Source organism: Leucopleurus acutus (genome assembly GCF_964270905.1).
Source record: "Leucopleurus acutus genome assembly, chromosome: 19".
NCBI lineage: Eukaryota > Metazoa > Chordata > Mammalia > Artiodactyla > Delphinidae > Leucopleurus > Leucopleurus acutus.
Window position 1 is genome coordinate 31,348,309 of NC_139161.1, and position 26,762 is coordinate 31,375,070.

Sequence of the window (26,762 nt, forward strand, 5' to 3'; positions counted from 1 at the left end):
GGGCTTCCCTGGTGGCGCAGTGGTTGAGAGTCCGCCCGCTGATGCGGGGGACACGGGTTCGTGCCCCGGTCCGGGAAGATGCCACAGAGTGGCTGGGCCCGTGAGCCATGGCCACTGAGCCTGCGCGTCCGGAGCCTGTGCTCCGCAATGGGAGAGGCCACAACAGTGAGAGGCCCGCGTACAGCAAAAAAAAAAAAAAAAAAGGACAACTATTGTCTATCCGTAGACTATATACCAACTAGTAGCCACTTTATATTTTCCATAAAGTTTTATTGGAAATTATTCCAGTAATTTGTCCAAAATATGTTGTCTAGTATATCTATAATAAACCTTTGATTTTCATGAGGGTGTCAACAAAAAATTAATCATTCAATCTAAGAAAAAAATGGAAAATTTTATTCAAGCCAAATTTGAGGATTATAACCTGGGAAGAGCATCTCAGAAAGCTCTGAGAACTGTTCCACCCCCCCCCCCCACCTTAGAAGTCAAGGCACAGTTACATAAGTTTTTTTTTGTTTTTTTGTTTTTGTTTTTTTTTGTTACATAAGTTTTTTGAGACAGAGGACTGTACCTCAAATGACATATTATTGACAGTTTACATAATCCAGATATAAGCCTCATTGTGGTGGGTCATGTGACCCCTAACAAGATCAGGAAGGAATGCTATCTTTTAAGGAGTTGTCTTGTTGATGCTGGGAGAATGTTGCTCTTTATGGCTAAGCAGGTATTTCTACCAATGGGGGAGGTCTGGTCAATGTTCAATGCAGATACACAATGCACAGTGGGGGAGAGAGGAGGCCAAAGGGCAGAGATTTTTGTTTAAATTTTTCTTGTCTTGCCATAAAAATAAGACTTTTATTTCACAAGGGTTATACCTGTTATCTCTGTGAAACCTCAAACCACCAACTGCCCCTCTAGCACGTATTGTCAGCCATAAAATGAAATCAGGTACAACTCAAACACATACATGACTCTTTTAAGTCCTTAACAGTTCTATAAATAAGGAACTAAACCTTTTTAAAGCGGTTAACTTGTGCCAAAGCAACTGGGTGAATTGTTTCTCTTGTTTGCATTGAACTTTACCACATCAGAGGTCTGAGCCACCTCTGAACGCTGCCCTTTTAATAAACCCAGTCATCTGAAGTTTAAGTCCAAACCTGTTCCTCCCACAGTCTGTCTCACTTTGATGGATAATTCCAAGCCAGGAGATGGGAAGCCATCTGTGTCACTGCCCTCTCTCACTCCCCACCTCCAGTCCAACAGCATGTTTTGTCTTCAAAACACCCTAAATCCACGCACCTCTTTCCATCTCCATGGGCACCATCCCAGCCTCCTTTCTTTCAAGAGCCTCCTAACAGTCTTCCTCTTGCATTTAGAATAAAGACCAAAAAACCCTTTATCAAGGCCTAGGGGCTCTGCATGAACTGGCCCCTCCCCTCCAAATCTCACCTCCGTTCTCCAAACACTCCTTCCCATGTGTCAAGCTTGCTCTTGTCTCAGGACCATCCTGCAGACACTTCCGGTGTCTGGAACCGTCCTCTGTCCACTCTGTGCATTGCAACCTCCTTTTCCTCCTAAAAACCTGAGCCTAGGGAACTGCTTTCTCAAGCAGGTGCCATCACTCTCAACCACAGCACCCAGGTCATTTCTTTCAAAGCGTGCATCTCACTTTGTCATGACCTATTTATTCGTTTACTGAAGGTTTCCCTCGATTTATTACAGTTTCTCTGAGTGCAGCGGTCTTATCCCTTTTGTTCATCCAGTGCCACGCCCAGTGCTGTCCACAATACAGCCTTGAGAAACATCTGTTGGAGGGATTTTCTAGCTAAAAATATCACTTTTATCTTTAACAATTATTTTTCCCCTATTGCAAAAGCCATACTTTTCGTTGTAGAAAAGATTAGAAAGTACAGATTAAAAAAACAAAACAAAACATGTTATCTCACATTTAGAGATAGCTGCATTAGCCTTCAGGTGTATTCTTCTAGGGCAATTTCAATGCATCTCTACCCACGTATATAGGGATATATATGCTCCCAAGTCCTTCAACTTTCTGGGGCTACTCTTTCAACAGCCAAACAAAATGTCTTGGTCCCCGGGCAACACACAAAGGGAAATCAAGCCTTCTAGAGGGACTATAATGGGGCTTGGTATCCCAGGAGGAATAAACATTACAGATTGTGGCAATCAGTGACAGAAGCCTTTGGGGAGGTCCCTGGAAGGGGAAGAGGAAGCAGCTAACATGCTGAACTGCCCAAAGCTAGAGGAAAAGGCTCTGGCTCGTAATAAATGTGTTTGACTTAGTTTATTCCATCTTAGCCAGTTTAGTTTTCCCAGCAATCTCAAAATAGCCTTTGTCATACTTCAGCCAACCTGCCCAGCAAGATGCTAAGATGAGGCCAACTGGGTTTCCAGACAAAACAGAGGGAACAGTTCTCACTGAGTTTGACTCCAGTCAAACTTAACCAAATGTGGGAAAAGTCTGATGTCCTAGGAGCCCCCAGAGCTATTTAGAATATATGTGTAGTAAAGCATAGTAGGGCAGGGGAGCTCCTAGACAGTGTCATGATCAAAACAGATGGACAGGCCTTGGTCAGCTACTTTTCATGTTAGTTTACCCGCCCAACAAGCCTGCAGCTCAGGTGAGGTGGTTTTTTACCCCTTTCACAGGGAGGTTAAGTAATTTGCCCAGAGTGATTCAGCCAGAAGGGACAGAGCTGAGATTGGAACCCAGTCTGTTTGGCCTCAGAACCTGAACTCTTTCTGCGGATCAGAAAGATGGGTATAAGGGTACCATAATCATCACTGAACTGCAGGGCTCTTCGTGGCATGATCCTGTGTTGTTGTTAGAAATAATGACAACAACTAACATTTAGTGCATTGTGCTAAAATTCTTCTGTGCGTATCTCAATTACTTCCCCTAACAACTCTATAAAGAAGGCGTGATTATTGTCTTGCCTTTGCAGATAAGAAAGGTGCAGAGAATCGGAATAACTTGCCCAAGGTCACACTACTAGTAAACGGCCGAGCTAGGATTCAAACCCAGAGAGTCTGGCTCCAAAACCCACACATTTATGCCCCATGCTATGCTCCTCCTACCAGATATAGGGGCCAGAAGCTCGTAGACATGAATTCCCACAGTCCCAAAGCTCCATGCAGGGGCTGGGAAAGGGGGGTGTGGGAAGATGCGACTGTACAGATAATTAAGGCATGAGCTTTGGAGTCAGGCAGTTCCAAGTTCACATCTCCCCTCACCCTGGGGGCTTCGAGCCTCCCTTCTCCACCCAAAAACAACTTGGGATGTCATTTCCTTTCTGCTGTTTTCCAGGATTGAGATGTGCACACACAGAGGAACCAAAGTGCCGTAACCCAGCCGGGGCTTTCCTATCTCCTGTGTCCAGCCGCTCCCTCTTTTCACTGAGCATCAACAGACACAGAATGAGCAGCTCCCCGGCGTCCCCCAAAAGGATGCACTCGGGACTTCCCTGGCCGTCCAGTGGTTAAGACTCAGCGCTGCCAATGCAGGGGGTGCGGGTTCGAGCCCTGGTCGGGGAACCAAGATCCCACAAGCCACGCAGCAGGGCCAAAATAGCCCCACAAATAGCAAAACAAAACAGACAAAGAAACAACAACAAAAAAACCAAAAGGATGCACTGACCACCACAGGGAGCAACAGAAACGTTACTGAAGATTTCAGAGCAGAGCTGAGGAAGGGGATCTCCAGAGCACAGCTCACAGGAGACAACAATTCCATTTTTATTCTTCCATGCTTCTTTCCAGCCTGCCACCCGTTCTTCTGTCACCGCTCCCTCCAGCCTCTCTCCCCCCTCCCCCCCACATCCTCTGCCTGGGGTGGCAGGTGGTGGCTGAGGGAGGACTTCCCTCTTTTCCAAGTCTCTCCTTCTCACTCTCCCCTTCTCACCCAAATTCCTCTTGGAGCCGCCCTCGGGTTAGCAAACCAGTTTTCCTCATCCAGCACATCCTTTGGGTGCCTCCCTCCAGCCCAAGTTGTTAAAGGCTTTTCTCTCCCTGCTTGGAATCCTGATTAATACATTAGCTCCCTTTACCAACCCTCCTTCGAAAAAGGAAGCTCTTTTGAGAAAGGAAGGCGATGGAAATGTTGGGGCAGAGCTGTTGTGCCTGTCTTGCTGGGAGGGGGGAGGCGGGGTTCATATGCCTTGGCCTGTGCTGACCTCTGTTTGGAAAGGTCACTGGTTTCAAAGGTCTTGGCATGTCTGTCCTGAGCCCCTGTTTTTCCATCTCTGGGTTTCCAGCTTGTCCTAACAGCAAAAGGGATTTGTCTCTGGTGAAGGCTGCCAAAGGTAGCGGCAGGAATCTCTCCGAGAGCAATTACCTGGAAGAGCCCTCCCTGGAGAACAGGCTCTTTCGCTTCCGAAATGGAAAATTTGCACATCATGCCAATTATTCCAGAGGGCACTTGGACCTTCACCAGCTGAAACACTAAAAGTCTTAAAGGGAAAGTGGGCAAGGAACAAGGGCAACCTTCCAGGCGCTAGGGAAGCAGGCAGGTGGCGTTTGAAGAAAAAGCCCAAGGTAATAACGAGCTGTGCCGGTGGTGGAACACACTGGAATGTAATGCCAAAACCCATCAACGATTAAAGTTATACGCCCCAGTCTTTTTTTCTTTTTCTCCGAGAGAGTATAGATTTCATTGCCAAGTTCTACAACCCTCTCCTCTACCCTAGAGGTGAAATGTCTATTTTTAAAAAGACTTATGGGGCTTCCCTGGTGGCGCAGTGGTTGAGAGTCCGCCTGCCGATGCAGGGGACGCGGGTTCGTGCCACGGTCCGGGAAGATCCCGCATGCCGCGGAGCGGCTGGGCCCGTGAGCCATGGCCGCTGCGCCTGCGCGTCCGGAGCCTGGGCTCCGCAGCAGGAGAGGCCACAATAGTGAGAGGCCTGCGTACTGCAAAAAAAAAAAAAAAAAGACTTATGACATCAGAAACCTCCTAAAGTCCATACGTAAATTTGACTTGCTGAAGGTTAATTATTTATCTCAATAATAGAATGGCTGAGGATGTCTGCAGGTTTCTTTCTAATCCCATTGGCTTTGAGATGCACTGTACGATTTATTTTGGAAACAGATTTGCTACCTCTGTTAGGCTTTGCCTAAGACAAAACTCAACTTTGCTTTCCCCAGGTGAACACTGATTGGAGTAGTTCAGAGGTGTGCAGACTGGCGGGAAGAAGCTGGCTCGGGTTGACATCTTGCCGTGTGTAGTCACAGACTGGATGGCCCCTCTACAGCTCGTTTGCAAGCACCCAAAGCTTCGATCCAGGATGAGTTAGAGGGAAAGAAAGCATCTTACAGGAACTGGTCAGACCTATCGCACGTGGTTTTGCAGAGAGGACAGTGAGTGGGGAGATCTGGTCCAGAGAGTTCTTTACACCAGAAGGCAGCAAATTAAGCTACGTCATTGGTGATGCTATTTCCTTCTGAAGAGGGTCACCTACAGGCTGCTCTTTGCTTTTGAATCTGATCCTGATTTTGACTGCCGACAAATTCCTAATGGTAGGAAAAAGCAAGCGCCAGGATTGCTTCTAAACATCCCAGCAAAACATTTTACTCCCTTCGCTGCCCCCAGAAAAGAGCACCTTTTTTTGACAAACAATAACAAAAATCCCTGATTCCCCATTCCCAGCATATCTGAGCCCCGAAGTTATCTGTGCTTTCAGCAAAATACATTCTAACGTGACTTTCTTTTGACTTGGCATTTCGTTTCTTTTTTAGATTGACATTTTTGTTTTAAGATATTTTCTTAGTGGTTTCTTTTTCCCAGCTCAGAGGAAAACAGAGCTAGACTTGGGCTTTAGCAAATTAAAACAGGTTCTCCTTCTCAGAGCAGAGTTAAATGTTCCCAGAGAGATGCCAGTGCCACTTTATTTTTGGTTTCAGTTTTCTCAGGAGGACTTTTTCATAGTTCTTGGAGTAGGGATGGGAATCTCTGGAAAAAAGATAAACTGGGATATATTTACCCTACCCCTACTCTCTTTTTTTTTTCTTTTACACTTGAGGTAACTAAATTGGAAGTTGGACATCATGAATCCTATAGTTTTACTTGGGATTTCCTGCTGTTGACACTAAAGTTTTCTTTTTCGTTGGAATCAGCAATACTTAAGCCAAACCTAATGACGTGTTCTCGAAGTACATTTGAAATGCTTTTTCCAGGGCAGTAACTCTTTCCTTCTCTGGGCTGATGAAAAAGAGTGTAGCAATGCTATTCCTAGTTTCTAAAGCCATATTCCGTTAGAATAAGGTTTGGCTGTATGTGGTAGAAAACCCAAACCATCAGTGGCTTAAGATGGAACTTTCTCTCTCCCACGCAAAGGGGAGGGAAGTGGAGGGAGTGGAATGGTGGGTGCATTCCTCAAAGTTCTCAGTGACCCTGGCCTCTTCCAGCTTGTCTCCCACCGTGACTAGGCTTTTATCCTTACGCTCATTATCCCAAATGATGGCATGCATATTACCAGCCAGTAAAGTAAAAAAAGAAGAGGAAAAAAAAAAAGGCAAAAAGCACCCATTGGGGAAGGTTTCCATCCACTGGCAAGAGAACACTTCTGCTTATATGTCACTGACCGGAACTTAATCACATGATCACACTTAGCTACAAGGGAGGCTGGGAAATGTAGTCTTTTTTTCTGGATGGCTGTGTGCCCACTTAAAAATTATATTTGTAGGGGAATTCCCTGGTGGTTGGGCAACTAAAATCCCACACACAAACTGTGCAGCACGGCCAGAAAGAAAAAAGCAAACCCAAAATTATATTTCCATGACATACACTCTAGGTCTTATGTTCTTAAAATTAATGTTTCTATCAATTTTACCTTAAGAAGTTTGAATCACCTTTTGAGATAACAATATAAGATGGTGTAAAATCAGTATTAGAAATACCCCTTTCTATAATATTCATACTCTTTTACCAGTAATTTTGCTACAATTTAACTCAAAATTCAGAAAAAGTTTTAAACAAAAAAAATATACTCATTACATAGTTATATATAATCAGACACAATAAAAGGGATCAGAATGCCAAAATATGGGAGATTGATCAAATAAACCATGCTATACATCCTTAATGAAATATGCATCTATTAAAAATTATGTTTACAGGGACTTCCCTGGCAGTCTGGTGGTTAGGACTCAGTGCTTTCACTGCTGGGGTCCAGGGGTCCAGGTTTGATCCCTGGTCAGGGAACTAAGATCCCGCAAGCCACGTGGCACAGCCAGAAAAAAAAAAAAAATTATGTTTACAAAGAGTCCATGGTAACTTAGAAAACTGCTTACCCTGTTAAATAAAAATATAGGGATATAAACTTGTAGTACAGTTACAATTAACCTATATATAGAAAGAAAAACAAAAAACAAGTAAACAAAACAAAAAAATCAAACATTAAAATCCAAACCCCAATGGCTTTTTGGTTAATAAGAATTTTAATGGCTATTTTTCCTACATTTCTTAATTTTCCAAGTTTTCTTACTATTATACTTATTTATTATATTAGAAATAAAAAATAAATCCTATTCTCTTGTTTCTTTAGGTACCTACATTCAACCCACCTCATAGGGCTCAGTTTAATCCTTTTTCCTATACAAAAGCTTTTCCTGATTACCCTCTCTCTCTTTTGTATTACTGTTATTACCACTTAAAATGGAAAGTCAGCTTTTTTGACTTACCACCATCAAGAGGAATCCTCTGCTGGAGGAGTCTTGGGGTCTGAAGCGGGCTAGATCTCCCCTCTCCCTGCTCCTTGGCAGATACAATGCAGTCCTATGATCCGGGCACACTAATCAGATGACATGAAGCATGGGATATGCTTTAAAATAGTCCACTTCAGGGGATGGAGGGTAGACTAGGTGAAATAAGTTTGTTCATGAGTTGATTAACTGTTGAAAAGAGTGAGAGAAGCATAGTGGTTCATTATACCATTGTCTCTACTTTTGTATTTGTTTGAAATTTTCCATAATGTAATTAAAAAGAAAAAAGATACTTAGAATTTACTCCAGTTTCTGAAACTGGCTAACTATGCAACTTCAACAGTTCATTTAATTAGGGCATTAACAACTGGGAACAAAGTCATTAGGAAATTTTAAGGCAGGAGGCAAATGTTATCACCAGCATCATTTAGGGCTGTTTCCATTCTAAGGGAAGGAAAATCTAATTCAAAATGGTTTAAGCAATTTATTGGATCCCATTCATGAAAAGTTAGAAAATACGACCCTCTTCAGCTTGTTAACCTAAAACAATAAACAGCTGGTTATTTTATCAGCAAAATGGGTTTATTTGGGAGCAGCAAAAAATTGCAATTTGGGACATGCAATTACGGAAAACCACATGCAAGTCCCGGTAAAGCAAAGGAGAGGAAACTCTTTTATAGAGGAGAAGGGGAAGTTGGGAGGGACTATTACAAACAAAATGTCCATTAGAGGAAAACTGGAAGTTTCCCAGTATAGTGGCTTTTCATTGGCTGAGCTCTTGCCAAGCAAAGAGAATCTTTTTTCTTCTTTCTGGAGGTGATAAAATATTGTCACTTCCTGCTGGAGACGCAAGGTACATCTCTTCTGGTTGGGATCTGAATTGTATGTGCATGAGATCTCCCCTTTCTGGCCTCCTGACTATTTTAGTAGGGTTTCCCTTTATTAATTTTCACAAGGCATTGTTCGAGCCAGGGTTCAAACATGCCATCGCACTGGGACTCTCTACATCTCTCTGTCTCTTGGCTCTGCCGTCTGCCAAGTTAGCTTCATCCTTGGACTTCACAAGGTGCTTCCTCAGGTTCGCATCTGATCTGGTTCAAGTCTAGCAAAAACAAGAGAGTAGCAGTCGCTGTTGCTGCCCCCTCCCCCATGCATACACACACACACACACACACACACACACACAATATTACATTCATCTTTGTATCCCACCATCACCCAACACAGTCCTCACACATGAAAGGGGTTCAACAAATGCTTCTAAATGTTTTTTTGAATGGAAAACTTTTTGCCAGTGTACAACTACAGGACCAACCAGGCAGACTTGGAAAAGGAATTTTGCAACACCATAGAGAGAAATTTCATTAGACCTGTCTGATGACTAATGTCCGATAATCCCATGGGGGATAATACCATGTGCCAGGCTTCCCAAGAGATAAGCCTTTAGGAAAAAGAAAAACTTCCTCTTTCTGTGGAATGATTAACAATAACAGCAGCTAGTGCTGACTGAGGGCTTACTCTATGCCCTTCACATTTCATCATCACAATAACCCTATTATTAGCCTCATTTTACAAATGAGGAAGTTGAGGCACAGAACAATTAAGTCAATTACTGTAGGTCATCTGGCTAGTAGTAACCTGAGCCAGGATTGAATTCTGGTGACAGAGCTCCTTCTTTGAATCCCTCTCCTTCTTGGTCTTGCCGACACTTCCAAGCACTCTTTCTCAAACACTCTCCCTTACAAGTCAGCCTCCAGTACCTGGCCGTTAAGTGTTACAAGTTCTCACAGGATTCTTCCTAGGCCCTCCTCTCCTCTCACTGTCTAGATTCTATCCCTGTGCAATTGCATGAAGGCCCTTGGGTTCAGTTGCCATCAGTATCAGGACTGCATTTGCCTACATACAGTTGGCCCCTTCTGTACCCATGGATGTGGAACCCACGGATACAGAGGGCCAACTATGCCATTTTGTATAAGGGACTTGACCTTCCTTAGATTTTGGCATCCTTTTGGGGAGGGTTCTGGAACTGTTAGGGGAACCACTGACCAAAACCACCCACCCTGGCCAGATATGATCGTAACCACTTGCACGAGTTATCTTACAACAGGAGGTCCTGGTAAGGAACGTGGAACTAATAAGCTACCACCAACCGGAAGAATTTGGTAAAGGTCAAAAGGAGAGAGGAGACTCCAGTCTATATGTCCTCCCAACCTCTCAGAATCCTTCTTGCTGGAATCCATCTTGGCGGAGCAATGCACAGGCCACCAGGAAGGACCCTGAGTCAGAATGATTGACCAGAGACAACCTGGAAACTAACCCCATTACCCTAAAACCTGAGACTGTGAGCCACGTGGCAGAGCAGATCTCCTGGGTTCTCTTACCCTACTGTTCTCCGCCCGGGCACCCCTTCCCAATAACGTCCCTTGCTTTGCCAGCATGTGTCTCCTCGGACAATTCATTTCTGAGTGTTAGACAAGAGCCCTGGGAGGGATCCCCTTTCCTGCAACAGAACTAATCCCCCATGGATACTGAGGGATGACTGTACAGCTAAAAAAGTGACTATTCTAGCTTAACCAAACGGGGGCTTGCTTTTCTAGTAATATTAAAAATACTATATATCTATATATGTATATGTATAGCTATACATGTATACGTATAGCTGATTCACTTTGTTATACAGCAGAAACTAACACACCATTGGAAAGCAATTATACTCCAATAAAGATGTTAAAAAAAAAAATACATGATCTGGGCTCTGCTATGTTATCAGCGTCCTAGGGACCCTTGACTGTTCCTCTCCACCATCCTCACATGTAGCTTTCATTCTCATGCTCTTTTTTGCCTTAAATAACAAGATAGATGCTCTGCCCCCACGTTCAAGTTTATATTCCAGGCAGGTAGATGGGGGAATGACAAAAATTTATGAAAGCCTAATCTATCACTTTGTATAAAGTCTCCTGGAACTCTTACCTGACTACTTCTGTTTACCGCTTTGGTCAGAGCTGACAATTTCCAGCAGCCAGGAAGTCAGGGAAGGTATATTTAACTGGGCACATGGTATCCTGAACACATTTAAGACTCTGATAGAATGGAGGAAATTTAAATATATACAATGAAATACTATTCAGCCATGAGAAAGAAGGAAGGAAATTCATCCATTTGCATCCAACAACATGGATGGAACTTGAGGGCATAATGCTAAGAGATAAGTCAGACAGAGAAAGACAAATACTATATGATATCACTTGTATGTGGAATCTAAAAAGCTGAACTAAAAACAGAGAATAGAATGGTGGTTACCAGGGGCTGGGTGTGTGGGGTCGGGTGGGTGGGGGAACTGGGAGATGTTTAAGGGTGCAAACTTGCTACTAGTAAATAAAAAAGTTCTGGAGATCTAATGCATAGCATAGTACTTATAGTCAACAATGCTCTATTATAAACTTCAAAATTGCTAAGACACTAGATTTTAATTGTTCTCATCACAAAAAAGAGATGATAATTAGGGGACGTAATAGAGGTGTTAGCAAACACTATTGTAGTAATCATATTGCAACACAGAAATGTGTCAAACCAACACACTGTACACCTTAAACTTACACAATGTCATATGTCAATTATATCTCAATGGGGGAAAAAAAGGAAGAGAAATGATATTGGGAAGGCAATCAACACACCATTTATATACCATTGACCTCAAATTTATAATTCTATCTCAGACCCCTGCACAAATTGAAGTTGAGTTGAGTTTATGCTGGACTCTCTTTCCTGTTGCAAAAGTATTACTGAATAAAGTCTAGCCTCACCACTTTAGCTAGTGTTCAGCTTTGTTTATCTTTTTTTTTTTTTTTTTGCGGTACGCGGGCCTCTCACTGTTGTGGCCTCTCCCGTTGCGGAGCACAGGCTCCGGACGCGCAGGCTCAGCGGCCATGGCTCACGGGCCCAGCCGCTCCGCGGCATGTGGGATCTTCCCGAACCCGGGCACGAACACGTGTCCCCTGCATCGGCAGGCGGACTCTCAACGACTGCGCCACCAGGGAAGCCCCAACTGAGTGAAATTTAAAGCCCTCGTTGGCTTTGTTCAGAGGTTCATAAATTGGGGAGCATCAGTCTAGCAATAGATGGATTGGAACCTCAAAGAACTATACAAGGCAAGAAATGTTACAGGCACAAGGGAGCAGGAACAAGGAAGTTATACTGGGCGTTTGCTGATTTGTTAAGGCAGGGTTTCTTTCCTTACACGGAGCAAAGGGAAGTCTTAGAAGAGATGGGCCAGGTAATTTGTGCTGAGCAGGCAAGAGCTGATGGGTTGGCTTAGGTCTTCCTTTTCCAGGAGAGCCCAACATAAAAACTTAGTGACGTTTTGGTTTGATGACATGTGGTTTAGCGTGAGTGACTCCATCTTGGCCCTAATCTGGTTACTTTAACAGTCTTCATCTTGGTTTACTGCCTAGCTATTGCCCCAACTTACTCCAGGTCAGGTTTCTCATTGTGATCTTTGTCTGACAGCTTTTTAAATTTACAAAAATTTCTTCAAACTGAAGTAAATAGAGTGGACTTGTTTGGGGCCCACCAGGGGGTCCCTTTTGTCCACCCAACCTTCAAGCGTGCTGTGTTAAGACTTTTGTTTCAATCCCATCAATGTCCAGTTTTATTTATCTCATTTCTAAGGATTTCCATCCTGCTGGGACGCATCCCTTGATCCGCCCCTCCCCCCACCTTTCCACATTCTCTTGTTCATTAACCTAGAGTTTTTATTAGCATCTGTAAAGCCCATGAGGAGAAACTGAGACAGCAAATTCGATAAGGCTTCGGAATTATTGCTGATTTTGCAGCAGTAAATTTACACAGGGTGCCCAGTGAAAAAGGGCACCCCTTAACCACAGAATTTATCATGACCTGGGTTACAGGTGTGCAAATTGATAAACAGAAACCTCATTTAAAATGGAGTCAGGGGCTTCCCTGGTGGCGCAAGTGGTTGAGAGTCCACCTGCCGATGCAGGGGACACGGGTTCATGCCCTGGTCCGGGAAGATCCCACATGCCGTGGAGCAACTGGGCCCGTGAGCCATGACCACTGAGCCTGCGCATCTGGAGCCTGTGCTCCGCAACGGGAGAGGCCACAACAGTGAGAGGCCCGCGTACCACATAAAAAAAAAAAAAAAAAAAAAAAAAATGGAGTCAGGATGAGACTTCCCTGGTGGTCCAGTGGTTAAGACTCCACGTTTCCACTGCAGGGGGCACAGGTTCGAATCCTGGTCGGGGAACTAAGATCACACATGCTGTGTGGTGTGGCCAAAATAAACTAATTAATTAAATAAAATGGAGTCAGGAGGCCAGAACGGGGAGCTCTTATGCACTACCACTTGTAGTCAATTGCAGACCCAATAGGAAGAGACATACCTTTGCGTCTCCAACAGGAAGAAGATTACTACTTTACTACCAAGCAGGAGAAGGAAGAATTTCTCCTTGCCCAGCAACAGCCCAGCCAATGAGAGGCTGTCACCACTCAGCCAATGAAAAGCCACTACACTTGGAACTCCCAGTTTCCTCCAATGGACTCTTTATTTACAACAGCCCCTCCCAATACCTCCTTTTCCTTTATGAAAGAACATTCTTTTCCTTTGTTCTCCAGACTTGCTGGTGCTTCGTCAAAGATTTTATGTCCTGAATTGTAGTTCTTTGCTGTTCCCAAATAAACCCATTTTGCTGCAGGTGAATACCCTGGTCACCATAAAGCCAGTCCCACACAGCTTGCATACAGAGCATATCAGCTGCTTCATGTGCGGTGTTCACTTGGCCTTTATAGGGAGAGTCAGACTGTCTCCCTTCTCAGGGTAAAAAGACCTCACATTCACTTTTAGTCATTCACCAGACTGGTGTTTCCTTGGGAATAGCCTGTTATGTTTCTGAATCTCGCACAGCCACCTGTGATTGCTCCATCATGAGCTGTGGGTCCTACATCAACCCAAACATGCTCTTCCACTTTGCAGCTTTCAAAACCAAAGACAGTGCTCCTAAATTACTCTCATAATCTATTCTAGTAAAGGTTCTTCAGGAAGCTGATGATACCAATCCACAAAGTAAGCTTCTTCACGCTGTGCCCTCTAGTTTCAATTGTTTCTTGATTTTGCCCTCCCCCAATGTGGACCACCTCCTTGGTGACCAGAGGTATTGGAGTTACTCTCTGTTGTCCCCACATAATCCATACTTTTGGGGTGGCTTTGAGGCTTGAGGCTGAAGCTCAGACTGATAGAAATGTGAGCATGGTTCAGTATCAAGGTCTGACCCAGCACTCTTTTTTAATATCATTTTAGTCTTTACAGATAACAATAACTTAGGGACTGTGTGTTTTGCTTTTTTCTTATTCGTTTGCAGTTTTTTTTTTAAAATTTTTATTTATTTATTTTTGGCTGCATTGGGTCTTCATTGCTGTGCGCGGGCTTTCTCTAGTTGCAGCAAGCGGGGCTACTCTTTGTTGTGGGGCACGGTCTTCTCATTGCGGTGGCTTCTCTCGTTGTGGAGCATGGGCTCTAGGCGTGCAGGCTTCAGTAGCTGTAGCACGCAGGCTCAGTAGTCGTGGAGCATGGGCTTAGTTGCTCTGCGGCATGTGGGATCTTCCCGGACCAGGGCTCGAACCCCTGTCCCCTGCATTGGCAGGTGGATTCTTAACCACTGCACCACCAGGGAAGCCCTCGTTTGCATTTCTTATGTATCCAGTGTACCAACTCCCTGGGAGCTATTAATTTTTACTGTTAGTAATTTATCCCACCACAGCTGCTGCTCCTTACTGTGGATGGCCACATGACTACCCAGGGATTAAAGGTTCCTTATACTCCACTCACTTTTCCTCTTCCCAAATCACATGTTTCAGTGAGCAAGGCCGTTTTAGCAAATCCCACATTTTTTCTGACACTGAAAGAGCTGTTTTAACACACAATACTTGTGATACCAAACATGGGTTTTTTTTTTCACATCAACAACCAATTCTCTGACACCAACTAGGTGTCTTACAATTCAACTCAATTCTAACACTAACCACCCAGAGTTAGCATCAGGCCCACAGGTTTAAGGGCTCAGTCTCATACATCAGACACTGGTCACAAATGGGGTGGTTAGGGTACCCACACTTCTATCTAAATTGGCTAAAGTTTGGGGGTTCCTACAAATCCATCTCCAAGGTTCAATAATTCACTAGAACAACTCACTCAGGAAACAATTTACTTACTATTACTGGTTTATTATAAAGGATACAACTTAGGAACAGTCAAATGGAAGAGATACGTAGGGCACAGTATGGGGTGAGGGGTACACAGCTTCCATGTCCTCTCTAGACACATCACCCTCCCAGCACCTTGATGTGTTCACCAATCCAGAAGGTCCAATAACTGGAAAGTTTTATATGAAATACTATTAAATGAAAGAAAGGGTAGGATATAAAATATAAATACATGATGACTAAAAACACATAAAGATTAAATTTCCACATGGTGCCTGAGCTTGATCGCTCTCTTCTTGATCCCAGATGGTAAGGCTGAAGTTACGAAAGAAGGTGTGAAACTACCATGAGTCCAGGAAAAGTATTGGGGAGGTAGCTATTCTTTACAACTGTACTCAGACAGTGATCATCAGGAATAGAGAAAATTAAGCCAAGTGACAAATGGGTCACTGAAGAAATCAAAGAGGAAATAAAAAAGTACCTAGAGGCAAGTGAAAATGAAAACACAACAATCCAAAAATCTATGGGACATAGCAAAAGCAGTTCTGAAGGGGAAGTTTATAGTGATAGAAGCTAACCTCAGGAAACAAGAAAAATCTCAAATAAACAACCTAAATTTACACCTAAAGGAACTAGAAAAAGAAGCACAAACAAAACCCAAAGTTAGTAGAAGGAATGAAATCATAAAGATCAGAGCAGAAATAAATGACATAGAGACAAAAAAAAATCAATGAAACTAAGAGCTGGTTCTTTGAGAAGATAAGCGAAACTGATAAACCTTTAGCCAGATTCATCAAGAAAAAAAGAGAGAGGGCCCAACTTAATAAAATCAGAAATGAAAAAGAAGTCAACACCAAAACCACAGAAATACAAAGGATCATAATAAATTACCATGACACAATTAAACACCAATAAAATGGACAACTTAGAAGAAATGGACAAATTCCTAGAAATGTACAACCTCTCAAGACCGAATCAGGAAGAAATAGAAAATACGAACAGACCAATTACCAGTAAAGAAATTGAATCAGTAATTTTAAAACTTCCAGCAAACAAAAGCCCAGGATCAGATGGCTTCATAGGTAAATTCTATCAGATGTTTAGAGAAGAGTTAACATCTATCCTTCTCAAACTATTCCAAAAAATTGCAGAGGAAGAAATGCTTCTGAACTCATTCAACGAGGCCAGCATCACCCTGAGACCAAAAGCAAAGATATCACAAAAAAAGAAAATTATAGGCCAATATCACTGATGAATGAACATAGATGCAAAATTCCTCAACAAAATATTAGCAAACCTATGCAACAATACATTAAAAGGCTCATACACCAGGATCCAGGGGATTTACCCCAGGGATGCAAGGATGGATCAATATCCACAAATCAATCAATGTGACACATTAACAAACTGAAGAACAAAAGTCATATCATCACCTCAATAAATGCAAAAAAAAGCTTTTGACAAATGTCAGCATCCATTTATGATTAAAAACTCTCCAGAAAGTGGGTATAGAGGGAACCTACCTCAACATAATAAAGGCCACATATGACAAGCACACAGCTGAACATAATTTTCCATGATGAAAAGCAGAAAGCACTTCCTCTAAGATCAGGAACAAGACAAGGATGCCCACTCTCGCCACTTTTATTCAACATAGTATTAGAAGTCCCAGCCACAGCAAGCAGATAAGAAAAAGAAATAAAAGGAATCCGAATTGTAAAGGAATAAGTAAAAGTGTCAGTGTTTGCAAATGACATGATACTATACATAGAAAATCCTAAAAATGCCACCAAAAAACTAATAGAACTCATCAGAATTTGGTAAAGTTGCAAGATATAAAATTAATATACAGAAATACGTTGTGTTTCTATACACTAACAATAAACTATTGGAAGAGAAGTTAACAAAATAATCCCATTAAAATTGTATCAAAAATAATAAAATACCTTGAAATAAATCTAACTAAGGAGGTAAAAGACCTGTAGGTGGAAACTGTAAGGCACTGATGAAAGAAATTAAAGATGACACAGATGGACAGATATACGGTGCTCATGGATTGGAAGAATTAATATTGTTAAAATGACCATAATACCCAAAGCAATCTACAGATACAATGCAATCCCTATCAAAATACCAATGGCACTTTTCACAGAACTAGAACAAATAATTCTATAATTTGTATGGAAACACAAAAGGACTTGAATAGCCAAAACACTCTTGAGAAAGAAGAACCAAGCTGGAGGTATCATGCTCCCTATCTTCAAACTATACTACAAAGTTACAGTAATCAAAACAGTATTGGGCTTCCCTGGTGGCGCAGTGGTTGAGAGTCCGCCTGCCAATGCAAGGGATACGGGTTCATGCCCCAGTCCGGGAAGATCCCACATGCTGCAGAGCAGCTGGGACTGTGAGCCATGGCTGCTAAGCCTGTGCGTCCGGAGCCTGTGCTCCACAACGGGAGAGGCCACAACAGTGAGAGGCCCACGTACCACAAAAAAAAACAAAACAAAACAGTATGGTACTGGGGCTTCCCTGGTGGCACAGTGGTTGAGAGTCTGCCTGCCAATGCAGGGCACATGGGTTCGAGCCCTGGTCCAGGGGAGTCCCACATGCCGTGGAGCAAGTGGGCCTGTGTGCCACAACTGCTGAGCCTGCACTCTGGAGCCCGCGAGCCACAACTACTGAGCCCACGTGCCACAACTGCTGAGGGCCGTGCGCCTAGAGCCCGTGCTCCGTGACAGGACAGGCCACCGCAATGAGAAGCTCGCACACCATGGCGAGGGTTGGTATGCCCGTACACTCGCCGCAACTAGAGAGGGCCCACGCACAGCAACGAAGACCCAATGCAGCCAAAAATAAATTAAAAAAAAAAACAGTATGGTACTGGCACAAAAATAGACACACAGATCAATGGAGCAGAATAGAGAGCCCAGAAATGAACCCACACTTGTGTGGGCAATTAATCTATGACAAAGGAGGTAAGAATACATCATGGGGAAAAGACAGCCTAATAAATGGTGTTCAGAAAACTCGACAGCTACATGCAAAAGACTCAAGCTAGAGTATGTTCTCACACCATGCACAAAAATAAATTCAGAACGGATCAAAGACTTGAAACCGTAAAATTCCTAGAAGAAAACATAACCACTACACCTTTACATCAGTCTTAGTAACATTTTTTTGGATATATCTCCTCAGGCAAGGGAAACAAAAGCAAAAAACAGACAAACTGGGCTGCTTCAAATTAAAAAGTTTTTGCACAGCGAAGGAAACTATCAACAAAATGAACAGGCCACCTACTGAATGGGAGAAGACATTTGCAAACAATATCTCCTATAAGGGGTTAATATCCAAAATATACAAAGAATGCATACAACTCAACATCAAAAACACCTCTCAATTAAAAAATGAGCAGAACAGTTTTTCCAAAGGAGACATACATATGGCCAACCAGTACATGAAAAGATGCTCAACATCACTAATCATCAAGGAAATGTAAATCAAAACCACAGTGAGTAGATAAATAACAAGGACTCACTGTATAGCACAGGGAACTATATTCAATGTCCTGTAATTACCTGTATTGGAAAAGAATCTGAAAAAGAATATATATATATATATATATATATATACACATATATATACATATGTATATATAATATACATATGAATCAGTAAATAAACTATACTATGATTTATCACCTCATAACTGTCAGAATGGCTATCATTAAAAAGACAACAGGGGCTTCCCTGTCAGCGCAGTGGTTGCGAGTCCGCCGGTCGATGCAGGGGACACGCGTTCGTGCCCCGGTCCGGGAGGATCCCGCATGCCGCAGAGCGGCTGGGCCCGTGAGCCATGGCCGCTGAGCCTGCGCATCCGGAGACTGCTCCGCGGCGGGAGAGGCCACAGCAGTGAGAGGCCCGAGTACCGCAAAAAAATAAATTAATTAATTAAAAAGACAACAAATACCATGTGTTGGTGAGGGTGTGGAGAAATGGGGACCCTTATGCACTGTTGGTGGCAATGTAAATTGGTGCAGTCACTATGGAAAACAGTATGGAGATTCCTCAAAAAATTAAAAATAGAACTACCATATGATCCATCAATTCCACTACTGGGTATTTATCTGAAGAAAACAAAAACACTAACTAGAAAAGATATATGTATCACCTAAGTCCCAAATGAAACTGGAAACATGAAATTGGAAATGCACTTCTCCATTTCTTAAGTAGGTTCCAGGCTTCCTGCGTGATGCTCATAATTTAGTTTGGTTTGTCGAATATATACCTCGTGCTCTTATATGTCAGGCATTGGGACAGGTACTTGGGATCTGAAGATGAGTAAGACACATTCTTTTATTTGTTTATTTATATTTATTTTTTAAACATCTTTTTTGGAGTATAATTGCTTTACAATGGTGTGTTAGTTTCTACTGTATAACAAAGTGAATCAGCTATACATATACCTATATTCCCATATCTCCTCCATCTTGCCTCTCCCTCCCACCGTCCCTATCCCACCCCTCTAGGTGGTCACAAAGCACCGAGTTGAACTCCCTGTGTTATGCGGCTGCTTCCCACTAGCTATCTATTTTACATTCGGTAGTGTATATACGTCGATGCTACTCTCACTTCGCCCCAGCTTCCCCCTCCCACCCCATGTCCTCAAGTCCATTTTCTGTCTACCTTTTTATTCCTGCCCTGCAACTATGTTACTCAGTACCGTTGTTTCTGTTTGTTTTTTAGGTTCCATACATATGTGTTAGCATACGGTATTTGTTTTTCTCTTTCTGACTTACTTCACTCTGTATGACAGACTCTAGGTCCATCCACCTCACTACAAATAACTCAATTTCGTTTCTTTTTATGGCTGAGTAATATTCCATTGTTTATATGTGCCACATCTTCTTTATCCATTCATCTGTTGATGGACACTTAGGTTGCATCCATGTCCCGGCTATTGTAAATAGAGCTGCAATGAACATTGTGGTACATGACTTTTTTTGAATTATGGTTTTCTCAGGGTACATGCCCAGTACTGGGATTGCTGGGTCATATGGTAGTTCTATTTTTAGTTTTTTAAGGAATTTCCATACTGTTCTCCATAGTGGGTGTATCAATTTACTATGGATTGTAAATTGATACCTTTTTGTAAATTGATACCAATTTACCTTTTCACCACACCCTTTCCAGCATTTATTGTTTCCAGATTTTTTGATAATGGCCATTCTGACTGGTGTGAGGTGATACCTCATTGGAGTTTTTTTTTTTTAAATAAATTTATTTATTTATTTTTGGCTACGTTGGCTCTTCGTTGCTGCACATGGGCTTTCTCTAGTTGGAGTGAGCGGGGGCTATTCTTGATTATGGTGCGTGGGCTTCTCACTGTGGTGTCTTCTCTTGTTGCGGAGCATGGGCTCTAGGCACGTGGGCTGCAGTAGTTGTGGCATTTGGGCTCAGTTGTTGTGGCTTCTGGGCTTAGCTGCTCCACAGCATGTGGGATCTTCCCGGACCAGGGCACGAACCTGTGTCCCCCGCATTGGCAGGTGGATTCTTAACCACTGTGCCACCAGGGAAGCCCCCTCATTGGAGTTTTGATTTGCATTTCTCTAATGATTAGTGATGCTGAGCATCTTTTCATGTGCCTCTTGGCCATCTGTATGTCTTCCTTGGTGAAATGTCTATTTAGGTCTTTCACTCATTTTTTAACTGGATTGTTTGTTTTTTTGATATTGAGCTCCATGAGCTGTTTGTATATTTTGGAGATTAATCCTTTGTTGTTTCATTTGCAAATATTTTCTCCAATTCTGAGGTTGTCTTTTTGTCTTGTTTATAGTTTCCTTTGCTGTGCAAAAGCTTTTAAGTTTAATTAAATCCCATTTGTTTATTTTTGTTTTTATTTCTGTTACTCTAGGAGGTGGTTCAAAAAAGATCTTGCTGTGGCTTGTGTCAAGGAGTATTTTCCCTATGTTTTCCTCTAAGGGTTTTATAGGGTCTGGTCTTATTTAAGTCTTTAATCCATTTGGAGTTTATTTTTGTGTATGGTGTTAGATAGTGTTCTAATTTCATTCTTTTATATGTAGCTGTCCAGTTTTCCCAGCACCACTTGTTGAAGAGGCTGTCTTTTCTCCATTGTATGTTCTTGCCTCCTTTGTCGTAAATTAGGTGCCTGTATGTGTGTGAATTTATCTCTGGGCATTCTATCTTGTACCATTGATCTATATTTCTGTTTTTGTGCCATTACCATACTGTCTTAATTACTGTAGCTTTGTGGTATAGCTTGAAGCCTGATTCCTCCAACTCAGTTTTTCTTTCTCCAGATTGCTTTGGCTATTTGGGGTCTATTGTGTTTCCATACAAATTGTAAAGTTTTTTGTTCTAATTCTGTGAAGAATGGCATTGGTAGTTTGATAGGGATTGCACTGAATGTGCAGATTGCTTTGGTTAGTATAGTCCTTTTCACAATATTGATTCTTCCAATCCAAGAACATGGTATATTTTTCCATCTGTTTATGTCATCTTTGATTTCTTTCATCAGTGTTTTATAGTTTTGAGTACAAGTCTTTTGCATCCTTAGGCAGGGTTATTTCTAGGTATTTTATTCTTTATCTTGCAGTGGTAAATGGAAGTGTTTCCTTAATTTCTCTTTCTGATTTTTCACTGTTGGTGCATAGGAATGCCAGAGATTTCTGTGCATTAATTTTGTATCCTGCAACCTTACCAAATTCATTGAATAGTTCTAGTAGTTTTCTGGTGAAATCTTTAGGATTTTCTGTGTACAGTATCATGTCATTGGCAAACAGTGACAGTTTTACTTCTTCTTTTCCAATTTGTATTCCTTTTATTGCTTTTTATTCTCTGACTGCTGTGGCGAGGACTTCCAAAACTATGTTGAATAAGAGTGGCTAGAGTGGACATCCTTGTCTTGTTCCTGATCTTAGTGGAAATGCTTTCAGTTTTTCACCATTGAGTATGATGCCTGCTGTGGGTTTGTCACGTATGGCCTTTATTATGTTGAGGTAAGTTCCCTCTATGCCCATATTCTGGAGAGTTTTCATCATAAACCAGTGTTGAATTTTGCCAAAAGCTTTTTCTGCATCTACTGAGATGATCATATGGTTTTTATTCCTTAATTTGTTAATGTAGTGTATCACACTGATTGATTTGCATATATTGAAGAATCCTTGCATCCCTGGGATAAATGCCACTTGATCATGGTGTATGACTCTTTTAATGTGCTGTTGGATTCTGTTTGCTAGTATTTTGTTCAGGATTTTTACATTTATGTGCATCAGTGATATTGGTCTGTAATTTTCTTTTTTGTGTGTGATTATCTTTGTTTGGTTTTGGTGTCAGGGTGATGGTGGCTTCGTAGAATGAATCTGGGAGTGTTTCTCCCTCTGCAATTTTTTGGAGGAGTTTGAGAAGGATCAGTGTTAGCTCTTCTCTAAACGTTTGATAGAATTCTCCTGTGAAGCCATCTGGTCCTGGACTTTTGTTTGTTCGAAGATTTTAAATTATGGTTTCAATTTTACTGCTTGTGATAGGTCTGTTTATATTTTCTAATTCTTCCTGGTTCAGTCTTGGAAAATTGTACCTTTCCAAGAATTTGTCCATTTCTTCGTGGTTGTCCATTTTATTGGCATATAGTTGTTTGTAGTAGTCTCTTATCATCCATTTTATTTCTGCAGTGTCAGCTGTGATTTCTCCTTTTTCATTTCTAATTTTATTGATTTGTGTCCTCTCCCTTTTTTTCTTGATGAGTCTGGCTAAGGATTTATCAATTTTGTTTATCTTCCCAAAGAACCAGCTTTTAGTTTTATTGATCTTTGCTATTGTTTTCTTCAATTTCATTTATTTCTGCTCTGATCTTTATGGTTTCTTTACTTCTACTGACTTTGGGTTTTCTGTGTTCTTCACTCTCTGGTTGTTTAAAGTGTAGGGTTAGATTGTTTTATTTGAGATTTTTCTTATTTCTTGAGGTGAGGCTGTATTGCTATAAACTTCCCTCTTAGAACTGTTTTTTGCTGCACCCCATAGATTGTGGCTTATCATGTTCTCATTGTCATTTGTTTCTATGTATTTTTTAATTTCTTCTTTGATTTCTTCCATGATCTCTTGGTTATTTAGTAGTGCACTGTTTAGCCTCCATGTATTTGTGTTTTTTACAGTTTTTTTTTCCAGTAATTGATTTCCAATCTCATAGCATTGTGGTCAGAAAAGATGTTTGATACTATTACAATTTTCTTAAATTTTCCAAGGCTTGCTTTGTGACCCAAGATATGATCTATTCTGGAGAATGTTCTCTGTGCACTTGAGAAGAAAGTGTACTCAGCCACTTTTGGGTGGAATGTTCTAAATATCAATTAGATCTATCTGGTCTATTGTGTCATTTAAAGCTTGTGTTTCCTTATTTATTTTCTGTTTGGATGATCTGTCCATTGGTGTAAGTGGGGTGTTAAAGTCCCCTACTATTATTGTGTTACTGTTGATTTCTCTTTCCATGGTTTTTAGCAATTGCTGTATGTGTTGAGGTGCTCCTATGTTGGGTGCATAAACCTTTATAATTATTATATCTTCTTCTTGGATTGATCCTTTGATCATTATGTAGTGTCCCTCCTTACCTCTTGTAACAGTCTTTATTTTAAAGTCTATTTTATCTGATACAAGTATTACTACTCCATCTTTCTTTTGATTTCCATTTGCATGGAATATATTTTTCCATCCCTTCACTTTCAGTCTGTACGTGTCCCTAGGACTGAAGTGAGTCTCCTGTAGGTAGCATATATATGGGTCTTGTTTTTGTATCAATTCAGCCAGTCTGTGTCTTTTGGTTGGGGCATTTAATCCATTTACATTCAAGGTTATTAGCAATATGTATGTTCCTATTACCATTTTCTTAAATTGTTTTGGGTTTGTTTTTGTAGGTCTTTTTCTTCTCTTATGTTTCCCACTTAGAGAACTTTCTTTAGCATTTGTTGTAAAGCTAGTTTGGTGGTGCTGAATTCTCTTAGCTTTTGCTTGTCTGAAAAGCTTTTGACTTCTGCATCGAATCTGAATGAGATCCTTGCTGGGTAGAGTAATCTTGGTTGTAGGTGTTTTTCTTTTATCATTTTAAGTATATCCTGCCACTCCTTTCTGGCCTGCAGAGTTTCTGCTGAAAAATCAGCTAATAACCTTATGGGGATTCCTTTGTATGTTATTTTTTGCTTTTGGGGATTCTTTTGTATGTTATTTTTTGCTTTTCCCTTGCTGCTTTTAATATTTTTTCTTTGAATTTAATTTTTGTTACTTTGATTAATATGTGTCTTGGTGTGTTTCTCCTAGGGTTTATCCTGTATGGGATTCTCTGTGCTTCCTGGACTTGGTTGCCTCTTTCCTTTCCCATGTTAGAGAAGTTTTCCACTACAGTCTCTTCAAATATTTTCTCAGACCTTTCTTTTTCTTTTCTTCTTCTGGGACCCCTATAATTCGAATGTTGGTGTGTTTAGTGCTGTCCCAGAGGTCTCTGAGATTGCCTTCAATTTTTTATTTAATAAAATTATTTTATTTATTTATTTTTGGCTGCATTGGGTCTTCATTGCTGCGCGTGGGCTTTCTCTAGTTGCGGTAAGCAGGGGTTATTCTTCGTTGCAGTGCGTGGGCTTCTCATTGTGGTGGCTTCTCTTTTTGCAGAGCATGGGCTCTAGAGCACAGGCTCAGTAGTTGTGGCTCACAGGCTTAGTTGCTCCTCAGCATGTGGGATCTTCCTAGACCAGGGCTCCAACTCATGTCCCCTGCATTGGCTGGTGGATTCTTAACCACTGTGCCACCAGGGAAGCCCCCTGTCTTCAATTCTTTTCCTCCTTTTTTCTTTATTCTGCTCCTTGGCAGTTATTTCCAACATTTTGTCTTCCAGCTCTCTTATTCGTTTTTCTGCCTCAGTTATTCTGTTATTGATTCCTTCTCATGTATTTTTCATTTCAGTTGTTGTGTTGTTCATCTCTGTTTGTTTGTTCTTTACTTCTTCTAGACCTTTGTTAAGCATTTCTTGTCTCCATTCTATTTCTTAGATTCTAGATCATGTTCACTATCATTACTCTGAATTCTTTTTCAGGTAGGTTGCCTACTTCCTCTTCATTTATTTGGTCTTGTAGGTTTTTACCTTGCTCCTTCATGTGTGACGCTTTTTGTCATCTTACTTATTTATTTATTTTTTTGACGGGGGGATTGTGTTCCTGTCTTACTGGTTGTTTGGCCTGAGGCTTCCAACACTGGGCTTTGTAGGCTGTTGGGTAGAGTTGGGTCTTGGTGCTGAGATGAAGAACTCCATGAGATCTCACTCCTATGGATATTCCCTGGGGTCTGAGGTTCTCTGTTAGTCCAGTGGTTGGGACTCAGAGCTCCCACCACAGGAGCTTTGGCCCGACCCTGAGCTCATGAACCAAGATCCTTCAAGCTGCCTGGGGCAGCAAGAAAAAAAAAAGTAAAGATAGACTAGTAAACTAACAGATATGTTAGGAAGACTATAAAAATAAAAATACAGATGAATCAACAACCGGAAGGTACATCAGTACTACAATAGTAAAAAGGAGGAGGGAAAAGAAAAAAAAAGGGTGGGGAAAGGGCTTGGCTGTGGAGGGCAGGGACTAAACAAGGGAAAGGTTTGGGCGGTGGGTGGGGCCAATGCTCAGGACCCACAGAGTCAGAAAAGGCCCTGGGAGCTGTGGGGTGTGGCGCTTAGGTTCAAGAAACAGAAGGGGCCCAGGCATACCACCCATCCCTGGTCTCAGAGGGCAGGGGACCTCACCTGGGAGCCCAGCAGGCTTCCTGGGCTCAAATGGGCAGGGAAAACACCCTCCTCTCCTCTCCTGCTCCTCTGGTCTGGAAGGGCCCCTCCCACCTGCCTCTCCTGATCTCCCCGGTCTCCCTCCTATGACCCCCAAGGACCCACATGACCTGGAGGGGGCTTTGGAGGGCACTTTTGAGGGCAGGGGATGGGCCTGGGAGCTCAGCAGCCTCCCTGCTCCCGAGTGGGCATGGCAATTGCCCTCTGCTCCTCTCCCACTCCTCTCACCTGCCTCTCCTGTTCTCCCCTCGGCTTCCTTCCTATGCCCCCAAGGACCCACATGACCTGGAGGGGGGTTTGGAGGGTGCTTTTGAGGGCACGGGATCAGCCTGGGAGCTCAGCAGGCTCCCCAGGCCCAAGTGAGCATGGCAATCACCCTCCGCTCCTCTCCTGCTCCTCCTGGATGGCTCCTCCCACCTGCCTCTCCTGATCTCCCCAGCCTCCCTCCTATGCCCCCAGGACCTACGTGGCCTGGATGGGGCTTTGGAGTGGGGGTACCGGCCTGGGAGCTCAGCAGTCTCCCCGGCCCGAGTGGGCAAGGCGATCGCCCTCCACTCCTCTCTTCCTCTTCCTGGAGAGTCCCTCCTGCCTGCTTCTCCTGATCTCCCCACCCTCAGTGGCGCCAATCCTGTCTAGCCTCCACTTCTCCTCCCCCACTTAGTCCCCCTACATCCTATCAGCTCACTTTGGCATTCCTCCCATCTCCTTGGGCATCAGAGTCCCCCACCAGCAGCCGGCAGGCGCCCTAGTTGTGGGGAGATGCTAACTCCGCGTCTTCCCACACCACCATCTTGACTCCCTCTATTTTATATATAGTAGTGTGTATATGTTAATCTCAAACTCCTAATTTCTCCCTCCCCCCAACCTTTCCCCTTTGGTAACCATAAGTTTGTTTTCAAAGTCTGTGAGTCTGTTTCTGTTTCGTAAATAAGTTTATTTATGTCATCTTTTTAGATTCCACATATAAGTGATATCATATATTTGTCTTTCTCTGTCTGACTTC